Here is a 13,088-nt window from a genome sequence, read left to right on the forward strand (position 1 = left end):
AAAAAGTAATCACTAAATATAAGTGTTTAATTTATGTTCTGCCAATCCTGTGAGGCTCCCATGAAATCAAACAGTGCTGTGAAAGTCCACATACCTTGAAGAGTTCAATATTGTTTACCCAAATCTAATCTGTGGTGTAAGTCAGACACACTGAGACATCAACAATCAGCCTATAAAACACAATCATGGTGACAATCAACAACAAAACGTCATGCCACAATGCATGCTGGGTACCAGGATTGTAGAAAACTCATTCATAAATCCCATCATGCATTGCAACATGACAAAAATTTAGCAACTTTCTTACCATTAACTGTCACCATTGTTGAGATTTGTATCAGAAATCATGAAGTCTCTCTTAAGCAGAAAACAACAAACACAACAAAAAAACACTAAAGCACTACAGCAGTCTCATTCAATACAATGTCATTTGCATAGAGCTTTTCTATATGCCTGTTTCTTTATAATTAATTTGTGATCAAATGTTTCAATGATTTGTAGAGTAGAATATAATAAAAATAAACTGAGAAGGTCTGGAAGGTTTTCCCTCTACATGAAGCAATGAACAAATGGTTTTACTAAAACATTGTTGCTATTGCTAAAAGAGGAGAGTTAGATCAGTGAAGGTCAAGGGACAAATGCCTAACTAAAGGAAACACTAATCACAGTAATGGTGACTTCAAATGAACTCATAACACAAACTTAAGATTTAATGTGATACATTTTGTGATAAATGTCTATTTGACTTGTGAGACATCGCGTCAGAAAGAAGATTTGTCTACTAAATCACGCGTGTGGATGCTGGAATCGTTGAGCACTTGTATTTTGTTCTGACAGCTGTTTAGAAGTTAAACTTATCCATTTAGAAAATAACTCAGCAAGTTATCTTTTTATTTTCAAACAGAGATGCTGATAGAGAGGCAAACGTGAAAGCTTTTGGAGGCATACACCCAACAGTATTCATTTATTGCATTTAATAATTTGTCTTTATTATTTTAGTACTTTCTCCAGAAAACGAGTCATCAAAATAAAAATTTAGAGACAGGAAAATGTCCAAAATGTAATTGATTTGAATGACCGGCAGGTGTGTCACACCGAGGGGCTGGCTGCTAATGGCTAAAGCCACGCCCCTCTTCAACTTCCACCTCGAGGAGGTCCCCAAAGCCAACCCAATGACCAGACAACAACAAGGGCAGGTAAGTATAAAAACAATCTTTTATTTATTCATTAAATATTTAAAATGTTCTTGGGAAATGGGGAGGGGGGAAATTAAAACTAATATCTGTCTCTGCCCTCCAGGTGGGCCACGGACAGGGAACAAGGGGGCAACAGGATGTCCAGGACACTAGGGACCAGGGGTGCGTGGGACTCAGGCTCCAACCTGGTCTGGAGTATCCGTGGCGCGCTCCTTTGTCCTCCTGGAGGCAGAATCAAAAGTGAATGAGTGTTGTGGATTTTTATTTAGGCTGCGTACCTGGGTCTCCCTGGTGTGGGCTCTTCCTTGCACTTTCACAATGTTTCGTCGAGTCACTCAGTATTTCCTCTTTCTTCTCCACAGGTATCAACTTGGACACAGAAGCACAGTTAATTGGCTTTGAATGGCTCTCACCTCTCTGCTGAACACAGAGTACCGTAAGTACAGGTTTCTTCGATCTCTCCTCAGGTTATTCACTTTCTCTGTTCTTCCCTCCACAGGTATCCGCTTGGGCGAAACGTCTGATTGAGTAAGTCGTCCCTACGTGGCGTCGGGGGCAAACCCTCTCGACGGCTGTGCGGTGGCAGGGGGGTGGGATAGCTCAACGTCTCACCGGGCCGAGCGCTTCCCTTTCCTCGCTGCCGTCAGGCGTTCGAACTCTGGACAGGGGCGCCCCTTTGTAGAGGCCACGGGACGATGAGAATCACTTCACCTCGCTCTCTGCAACAATAAGACTCACACAGTTTACAGTATTGAATGGTAATAGCCACAAATCATACTCACAATGCTGCTGCTTCTCCAGCTCTTCGTTGTCGCTCGCACCACCCACCAAATGTCTAGGCGGGAAAGGATCGTCCCGGGGCACCGTGCTACTTTCTGAGATCTAAAACACGCTCACAACATATGCAGGGTTGAGTCAAGCTAAGGCCAGCAGCCTCTTGGTCTTCCCTTAGCGAAGGGCGTGAAGGCGGGGGTCTGTCAGACAAGACATACAGCAATCCACAGCAATATACAACACCACGTCAAACTTAAAGGTTTCCACAGCACAAAGACTCACCCACCACGCTCAGTGCACAAAAAGGACTCCCGTCTTCCTTTACTTCACTTTAGTCAGATCTGGAGATGGATAATGCGGCCCAGCTAGTGGTGTCGTCGTTGTGACTGCTTCAGTAAAACGTCCACTCGGCTCACCCACGACGCTATAATAGGGGTAGGGCCGTTCTCTTCCTCCTGGAGGAATCTAACATACGGCTAGATCATTACACAAGGCATTTACAACTTGCACTTGGTACTCACAACAATGTCGGTTTCAATCCCCGGTTTCTCTTGGTCTCAATTCACCAAATACTCCGTGTGTTTTTCAACCTTTAAGGTTCGGGATGCCTTCGTAAGTATACTAATGCAACCTGAGAGAGAGAGAGAGTCAGACAGCCACCAGCAGTGTACCAACACGGCCCAGCACAGCGCTTCAACACACACCAACCAGAACTCAACGGATCAACGTTTTAAAAAAAAAAGCCTCCGGTGCAGTGCTCCTTTAACTCACAGCCCCGTCCTTTTCGCCTCTCCTGGCTGCCGCACTCTTTCCTCTCGCTATAAGCGCTCTTGTGGATCAACGGCGCCCTCCAGCTCTTCCAAGGACGGGGCGTGTGGTTCAGTCTGCCCTAGGCAATAAAAAGGAGCTCATGCCCGAAACAACAACTCCTGCTTTGTGTTCTTGCAGGGCTATTTAAGTGCTTCAAACTCCCACAGCCTCCAATCACACTTTGCTTGATTAATTCGTTTCACCTGTAGCGAATTTGGCCTTGTTTGTCTCCATGGAGAACCAGGAAGTAAACTGGTGTTTTTAAAAATTCTGTCCAGGCGGAACCTCTCCTCTCCATTTTTGGTTCCGCCCGAAGTCACCCTGTGACAGGTGTTCACCATTAATGTCTTAATCATCACTTCATTATCTCATTAACTTTAACACTGATTCAGAGTTATATTTTTAACACCAGTCTTTTTTAACACCGATCTTGGTGTGGATTATATAAACACCAAATAGTGTTGATTTAACACTGATAGAGTTAATTTAACACTGGGGATTTTCCTGTGTACTAAGTCTGAGTTAGCGAATGTACATCAACACCCATTATGTTTACAACATTTCGTTTATATCACAACATGAAGTATTTACTAAGTCATAGAGTAAGACTATCTCTTACCATTTGTACGTTAGGTGAACTTCATCCACGACGATACCCATTACGTTGGCTTGAAAATATTGGAGCCTAGCATGTCCCTCTACTTATTCAGCAACCACGATTCCGGGCTTCCGAAAAGAAGCTGGCAACGACCGCTTATTATATCCATCTCGTCCTGCACGCCGAGTTGCATCGCCGTGATAACGTTACCCGTTTCAGTTGCGACCAACTTTTTCCGAATCCCGTGGGAAGGACAGCAAAAACATCAACAAATGCCCTGCTCGCGTTTCTCTGTTCCTCTTTTAAAATCAATGCTCTGTCGATATCTTTTAGAACAGACTCAATGTCAGAATCCACACATCTGAACTCTACAGCGCAGCCATTCAACACACGCGCTCTTTGGTGACGTGGTTCATTACGTTACTGTTGATTATCTGTCCATCATCGTATAAAGCCGGCCCTGACAATTTGATTGGTTCGACCAGCTCTAGTCCTAGCATAGCAGCTCCTCAACGCAGAAACCCCAGACCGATCTTCCCGTTTTCAAAATCTTGTGGGCGGGGCTAAGATCGGCTGGCACCCAGGCTACAGTTTTTGTGTTTGTCCTGCAAAATGCAAATGAGCTTATGCAAACACTGATCACTATAATGATGGTTTGTTGAAATCGAAACTCAAGTGTACAGTCAATTATTTTTTATAATCTCTCATATATATATATATATATATATATATATATATATATATATATATATATATATATATATATAGCCTATTTAGTAAAAAATATTAAATTATAGGGAACAAAGTTGGATTCAGGCAATACTTATTTTTATGCATTTCATTGCTATTAATGAAAGTGACATGCTTGTCAAGTATTTTAAGACATACTCGAAATGTGACAGAGTTTGCATTCAACACACTGAGTAGTGAATATACAAACTCCAAGTCTAGTTTACAATAGAACAGCACAAACCCGAAAGGGAAAACTTCACAATTAAGTAAATCTTTGGTGTCTCCACAGTACGTATGTGAAGATTTAGCTCAAAATAGCATATAGATAATTTATTATAACATGTTAAAATTGTCACTTTGTAGGTGTGGACAAAAATGTGCCATTTTTGTGTGTCCTTAAAAATGTAAATGAGCTGATGCAAACACTGATCACCATAATGGTGGTTTGTTGAAATCGAAACTGAATTGTACTATCAATTATTTTTTTCTCCTGCTCACTCTGCACTATATGGCAGTAACTGGTTGATTGTTGCAGATTAAGCGGCGGTATTATCCCCTTCTGACATCACAAGGGGAGCCAAATTTCAATTAGATATTTTTTACATGCTTGCAGAGAATGGTTTACCAAAACTAAGTGTGTTGATCTTTTTGAAGCACTGGGGACCCAATTATAGCACTTATAAATGAAAAAGTCAGATTTTTATGATATGAAACAAGTCAAATCATAACAACAAAAAGTATATTTATTTTGCCTATAATGTAAAAATATTAAAATATAGGGAACAGAGTTGGATTCAGGCAATAATTGTTTCTTAATGCATTTCATTGCTATTTATGAAAGTGACATGCTTGTCAAGCAGTGGCGAACCGTGAGTACTTCAGCTGGGCCTTCAAAATATGCAATGAAGTGCAAATGCCTCTCCATGCGGAATTACGCATGGCGCAATAAATGAAAGTCACAATTTTAATGGATAGGTTCTACTTACTACATCGCCTTAATTCTTAAAAACAGGAAAACGGAGACAAGTGAGCATGGGGGAAAAACACCAAAATAAATTGAGAGTAGTTTGTTTTTCGTAAATTTTAAAATTCAGAATATAATACTAGGCTATTCGTATTTCGTTAAATCATACAGTGAACGTGTACAAATTCTGAGCACGCAAAGTTAAATTATAGAATAGGCATCGTTTGCCTTTAAATGCAGTTTTAAAGTTTAAAATTACTTGAACTGATAAACACAAATACAGACTCTGCTGCTCTGTAAATTTGCATTTAACAAGCCTAAATTGTGTTCTTTAATTCTTTTTTTTTTATATATATATATATTTAGCTGTAGGATAGCTTGTTAAAGGCGGAGTCCACGATGTTTGAAAAACGCTTTGGGAAAGGAGATGGGCCGACTACCAAAACACTTATAGCCAATCAAATCAAATCAAATGCCGGGTTGCGTATGTGTGGGGCGGGTCTATCAACAGAAGGTCCAGATTCTATAGGGGTAGGGGCGTGTTTGTTTAGGTGATTTCAAATATCAACATTGGCTTTCAAACATCATGGAGTCCACCTTTAATAGAGACAGACGATTCTGATTGGATATGAACCTGACAGTAAGCTTAACGTTAGAACATAGATGAGAGAAAATATATTACATGTATTGTATTAAATTAAATTAAATAGAAATTTAAAAATGTAAAAACATATTTTTATTGAATACTTTATTATTTATTAGTATTATAAAAAATATTTTTATTCATTTTTTAGGCCTTCTCTGAAGGCGTAGAAGGCCCTGAAGGTTCCCCACTGTTGTCAAGTATGCAAGACATACTCGAAATGTGACCGAGTTTGCATTTAACCCAGTGAGTAGTGAACACACAAACACCAAGTCACACACACACGCGCACACACCCCCCGAGCAGTGGGCGGCTGTCCTTTCAAGATATATCAACTACTGATGGACAGATCAATCTTTCTAAAGTAATAAATAGCCCACAAATAAACAGAAAAATAAACATTAAATAGAAAAGTTTTAAACGAGTTTTACGATAGCCTACAGTTAGTTTACATTTATACAGGGGTGAAAAAATCTATATTAAACCCATTTAAGTGTGTCTATGATTCCAGTTTACTTTAATTTGAACAGATTATCGTTTATTTTAATCAGTTTTACACCAGTTTCCTCGACTAATGATGAAGTTGTGCTCCGTTAATGAAGTGATGTCAAGTGCGAATACGCCGGTGAGCGCATGTGCCTGGTCCCTTTCAGTGACATGCGTCTACATCTTAAATTTGACATTAATATCAACTTCCTCAAATTGAACTAACTGTTACATTCACAACATATTAACACATTACATTGACACTAAATTAAAACAAAGTTAAAAGACTCTATTTAAAGTAGATTTTATTTACACATACATAAAGCAGTAGTAGAGCGCCATCTTGAGTCAAATAGCAGATATTAACCTTTACAGCTCAACCTTTGACTGACAGATGTCACTTACAGAGCAAACAAAGATCCAATAATAGATGTATATAAACTGATAAGAATCATCAGAATAGCAAGTAAATAGAATAGCAAGTAAACGTGCAGAGAGCCGTTTCAGCACTCGGACAGCGCCATGTTTTTTTTTAAAGCATCACTTAAAAATGTTTCTTATCTCACCATATCCACAGGTACATACATATTCATCATATACAATAAATCCATGGGGTAGCATTTAAAAACAAACACATTTGTTTAAAGCAAAACATTAAATTTCTTACCAGGCTGCAGGTGATGTGAAGCAGCTCTTTACACCTTCTAACGTCTCATAATCAGTCCTCAATTAAGTCCAAGAGACTCAAAAATAATCTTTTACATTTTAATCCATTATTTTTTCATATTATAAAAGGGTTATGTTCTGCTGCACATCCATGGGTGTGATAAGCAAACGCGCATCCCGTATTACTAACGTTTTAGTTGGTCAATGGTGTAGTCTATTTTAATTGCCTCAAAATAGCAACACACCAAGAATGCGCCTGAACACACCTCATTTTCAGACCAGAACGCCCATGGGTGCAAAATTGGGCGCAGATGCATTTGATATTTAAACAACTTGGTGCTACCTAAACGTGAAGATGATCATTTCGCCAGGTTGAAACTAGCAAAAGACACTTGTGTCGCACATTGCGCTGGGTGTATGATAGGGCCCGTAAGGTTTCTCTCACGTATGAACACTCAAATGGACTTTTAAGGAATCTGACTTAGTAAACGTCTTCTCACACTGAAAACTTTGTAACGGTTTTTCACCTGTATGAGTTCTATGGTGTCTCACTAAAACCTGATATGGTTTCTCATTGGTGTGTATACGCACATGTTTCTTTAGATTACATTTTTTGCTGAAACTCTTCCCACAAACGTACAGTGATGAGGTTTCTGTCCAGTGTGAATTCTCTGATGAGCTTTAAAAGTACTTGGATGAGAGAAGCTCTTTTCACATTGAGAACAGACGTAAGGTTTTTCTCCAGTGTGAACTCTCTCATGGATAATCAGATTCGATTTCTGACCGAAACCTTTATCACAGTGTGAACACTGATAGCGTTTCTCCTCAGAGTGAATATTCTGATGTTTTTTTAGTGAACCTGAATCCTTAAAGGTTTTGTCACATTCACTGCACTGATACGGTCTTTCATTGGTGTGTATATACAAATGTATCCTCAGATGATTGTTTTGTCTGAATCTCTTTTCACAGTGAGGACACTTGTATGGCTTTTCTCCTGTATGAACTCTCTGATGAACTTTAAAAGTACTTGAATCAGAGAAGCTCTTTCCACAGTGAGAGCAGACGTAAGGTTTCTCTCCTGTATGAATTCTCTGATGAACTTTAAGAGTACTTGAATCAGAGAAGCTCTTTCCACAGTGAGAGCAGACGTAAGGTTTTTCTCCAGTGTGAACTCTCTCATGGATAATCAGATTATATTTCTGACCGAAACATTTATCACAGTGTGAACACTGATAGCGTTTCTCCTCAGAGTGAATATTCTGATGTTTTTTTAGTGAACCTGAATCCTTAAAGGTTTTGTCACATTCACTGCACTGATACGGTCTTTTATTGGTGTGTATATACAAATGTGTCCTCAGATGATAGTTTTGTCTGAATCTCTTTTCACAGTGAGGACACTCGTATGGTTTCTCTCCTGTATGAACTCTCTGATGAACTTTAAAATGACTTGAATCAGAGAAGCTCTTTCCACATTGAGAGCAGACGTAAGGTTTCTCTCCTGTATGAATTCTCTGATGAACTTTAAGAGTACTTGAATCAGAGAAGCTCTTTCCACATTGAGAGCAGACGTAAGGTTTTTCTCCAATGTGAACTCTCTCATGAATATCAAGATTTTGTTTGGTGCTGAAAAATTTGCCACATTCAGTGCAGTAGAAAGACTTTTCACCACTGTGTGTCCTCATGTGAATTTTTAGCTGAGATAAGACGCCAAAATCCTTCCCACATTGCTGACAGTGAAACTGCTTCTTCTTCTCTCTGTGCACTTTTGAATGATGACGTTTAGACTTTTGTAAGGTAGTAGAGCTGATCTCAGATCTGGTGGAGGTCAAGAGTTTTTGTTCTGCATTTCTATCTAAAAGTCTCTGTGAGCTCAATGTCTCTTCATCGGTGATGCAGGAAAGAGTTTGTGCCGTCTGTCGCTCTTTTGATGATAAAGACGTTATTTCTCCATCCAAACACGAATCACTGATCTTATCTGAAAGACAACAACATTAAACACAGAAACAAGAGGTTAAACTGAGATTCTGTATGTTTTTTCTATATTAAGTTATTGCTGCTAATGGGGTCGTAAGTAGTTATTGACTCTAAAGCTGCGTCTTTCCATTGCACACAACACCCAATAGATCAGAAGTCATTTATTTCCTAGTATGGAGAGTTGCACAGCGACTGCATGGAGTGGACTGGAAATCTTCAGATGTTATTTTAACCCACACCTTAGTTAACTTTAAATTCAAGGACTTTCCAGGTCCAATACCCTCAAATTCAAGGACTAAATGTGGGGAGACATTTCAAGTGAGAGCAAGGTGACATCGTGTTACTTTTTAAGATACATTTTTACAGTTCCCTTTCGAGGGAACTCGTGCTGCGTCACTGCGGTGACACTTTGGGGACGTCTCCAGGGGAAAGTGCATCTGAATGAGTATATCAAATTCAACCAATGGTGAGGCTTAACGACAAAGACAGGATGATACGGGAGCCAGGAAGTATATTGCTATCTGAAATATTGCCAAAGACGACGTTACAGGGATGCAAGAAGTATGGCAAGGGAGACGCAGCGTCTCGTTCCCTTCTCAGGGAACAACTGTGCTTTCACATCGCCACCGGTGAGAGCGTCAATAAAAGCTCTGGCTGCCCTGCCAATGACACTATAGAAAAGGTGAAGTGGACGCTCTGACGCTCAAATGCATTCTCTGAACTCCTCTCAAGCGGAGGTTTCTGCCTTCCGATTGGTTGCCGCGTCATAGCTCATTATCATAAAGTTGAACTGAGTTTAACTCTCCTCAACGCTCACACTGTGCATGAAGCGTCGCTGCTCGCCGTCGTCTCTAATTGAAAATGAAAGACTTCCGTTCACTTTGATGCTCTCGCCGGTGGCGGTGTGAAAGCACATTTAGATACGTAACCTGAGATGTTTTCATGTGTCAAACACAACTATGCAAAAAAGCATTTTGGTATGAATCAACATTCGCATACAGAAGATATCAGCATTTAAAGCGAAGAGTTTAGCACGTGTGCTTAAAGTCTAGAATTTTTATGATATTATCCTACACCACACAGGGAATAATATGGATTTTTTTCCAGAAAACGTCTTGCATAAAATAGATTCAAGCACTTTCAATGACCTGTATCTATAGATGTATATTTTCAAAAACTTCCCAAGGCCATGATTTTTTTCCCTAGATTCACAAACTTCAAGGATTTCAAGGACTCGTGGGACTTTCGATCTGTTGATAAACATATGAACTTAAGCTACCAGACTGCATGCAACACAACAAACTTTGTTTAGTTTAGATATGTGGACTAGCAATTAGTCATTTGGTGACCACAGCCTAGTTTTTGCGGTTCCCTTGACTTTTACCGGGTGTTATTTTAGTATAACTTTGCTTGTTTGTTTAGTTATTATTAGTTAACACAGAAACAAGTGTTTACTAATTTATTTTCCAATTCTTCGAACCCATGTTTTAAAACCGAACCCAAAATCTTAGATGCGCAAGTGGATTGACACGCATCATTTAGTTAATATAAATAGTTAGTACAAATAAAGATCATCTTAGACATTTAATGACTATTTACTGTAGGCTGCGTCTCAATTTATCCAACAATGGATTATGCAATTTCAAACAGAAATTACACATTAATAAAGTGCATGTATTTTAAATGAATTTACGTTAACGCTTATTAACGCATTAATTTTGACAGCACTAGTTATTATACCCGTTAACTGACTGCTTAGTGTTAGCGTTTTCTCCTGTACCAAAGAGAGTACCCTAGCAACCATGTACCAAGACCTATATCTCTGCATCAGAACATTGTAGAGACATGGGGGTGGCCTTGTTTTACTCGAGGCATGATGTATAATCATTGGTGGATGCCAATTCTCTCCCTAGCAAACCATTAAAGAGACATATATTACTGCATCAGAACAACTTAGAGATTTTTTCCCTCTTTGAGAAAAAGACGTCGCTCAGTGACAGACCCCAAGGATTGAGAGGGTACGTAAGTCTGTATAAGCAAGTGAATGTAAGGGGGAGCTGACCAAGTGGTGGATTTAAAGGCCAGGAGCAAATATACCCATCTGTTTTTTGTACTATCCAAGCTTAATGAACCTGTATGCAGTAAAAGCTGAATGAAATTTGACCATTTTATAAGCAATTTTGTGTAACTCAATGTCATGTAAGGTAAAAGAGGAAACACACCTGAAGGAATAAAATCATCATGATTGTCATCATCTTCCTCAGTGTGATCTTCATCTGCTGTAGTTTCTCTTCTCATCTTCATCATTAGGTTCCCACTGTCCATCGGTTTAGATGAAGACATCTTGAGTTTGGTCTGCAGGATCTGCTGCTGTTCTCCAGCGTTACAGACAGAATCCAGAGACTCTGTGGAGGTTTGATCCTCCTGTAAGCAAACAGTCACATACTCTGAAGATTCACAACAAACCACAGCCTCATCCTTACAAAACACTTAGCACACCCAGTGGTTTAGTTTGGTTATACACGTTACACATACACAAAACGTGTAAATGTCATAAACATTTATTAAACACAGAGTTTATTTTTAGTGATGATTCAAAAGTCTATGGGAAAAATGAATGGACTTTTTAGTGAGGGAAGAAGTGTCCCGCTAACATTCATGAATTTAGTGGACTAGAGAACTATTTCATTATAATTGCCCAGTAGGGCTGTGACGATTAATCGTGCAAATGTGCGTTTTCTCAATGAATTAATTTTAATGAATTACGATGAAATGCAGCCACATCCAATAGCCAGAGGGCGCACTCGTGCAGAAACTCCATTAGTGCCACAGAAGAAGTAGCATTACAAACGCTATTCCAGGAAATCTATAAGAAAATGAATATCGCTGTTCTTCAAATTTTTCAGGTATTTTCATGATAATAAAGAATATTTTGAATGATTTTGTTTAACGAGTGTTACTTGTTAAATGCACGTTATAAGCGACTCAGACTCATATGATGATTTTAGATTGATAAGGACCTCCTACTGACCAAAACGCAGTGGTACACGCACAAGCTGTGCATAAACACAGAATCAGAATCGATTTTAGACAGATTGGTACACATGATTAATCGTATTGCCCAGTAATCAAATGTGCAACAAACACAACACAAAACACCATTCATAGCTGACTTAGAAAAAACTATACAGAATTGGGTGGGGCCGATACATGAGTGGCCCCTCCCCTAAAGCCGCCTTTCCACTGCACACGAGTCACGACAGCAGATAAGCCGGAAATAATTCATTTCCTATAGAGGGTATGCACTTGACGTCACCGTCAGCGAGAGGGACTGCGGTTACGCCCACTGAGTGGCAAAAGACAGCATTCGAGTATCACGTGACATTGACGAAAATGGGAAACAGCTGTTGTGCGATAACAGATTAACAAGAATTTGCAGCTATCGGTTTACAGACAGCAAAAAAAAAAAAAAAACGAAAGGAGAAGTAAATAGATCGTTCATGCCAACGTCCACAGACCAAAGGTGGGTTGATAAGCTGCTAGGGTCACTATCAAGCAGAGGTTTTATTTTCTACTTAAAAGTATTTTTCAAGTATTTGTATTTTATTCGTGTTTTTCTTTGGAAAACATACATTCCAAAGCATATTATCATAATTTTTATTCTATTACATTTCATAAATACACGTGTTTGTTTTACATTTAATATGTACATTAACGTACTTTTACTCAAGTAAAAGTACATAATTTTTATGTAATTAGGTATTAAATAAATTTTAATATGCAATATTAAAGAATTCACATTCTATGCTTTGGAATGTAGTGAAGTAACATTTTTCCCAATACAAACACCCTAATAAAGCACAGATGCTTGGAAAATGTAACTAATGTAACTAAGTATTGTCTAACTCTGCTATAAAGTCCAACTAAATTCAATTTAAGCTGATAATAGTCAGTTTTACTGACATTTTCGCAGCAGCCCTTAAACCAGCCATTTTTTGCACGTTTTGCCACTCAACCGGACGAGCTCTCGCGTGGTCACGTGGAGAAGTGACGTCAATGCATACCCTGCATGGAGAGTGTCAGTACCCGATCCGTGCCGCCTGCCGAATCTGTTTTGCGCATGCGCATAATTGTGCGCATGCGCAGAAGCTCTACTTGTTTTACGACAGTTTACGACCCTACCTGATCTGTTCTTCGCATGCGCGACAACCGGAGTTTAAAAATAGTGAAGAAATGCGTCATATA

At 39.2% G+C, this 13,088-nt stretch overlaps 1 pseudogene; it reads right to left on the reverse strand.

The window, feature by feature from the left end:
• Positions 1-6,519: 6,519 nt before the first annotated feature.
• The window catches only part of LOC141363042 (uncharacterized), a 33,023-nt pseudogene continuing 26,454 nt past the window's right edge, over positions 6,520-13,088 (reverse strand).

The sequence above is a fragment of the Misgurnus anguillicaudatus genome, unplaced genomic scaffold, assembly GCF_027580225.2.
Source record: "Misgurnus anguillicaudatus unplaced genomic scaffold, ASM2758022v2 HiC_scaffold_31, whole genome shotgun sequence".
Lineage (NCBI taxonomy): Eukaryota > Metazoa > Chordata > Actinopteri > Cypriniformes > Cobitidae > Misgurnus > Misgurnus anguillicaudatus.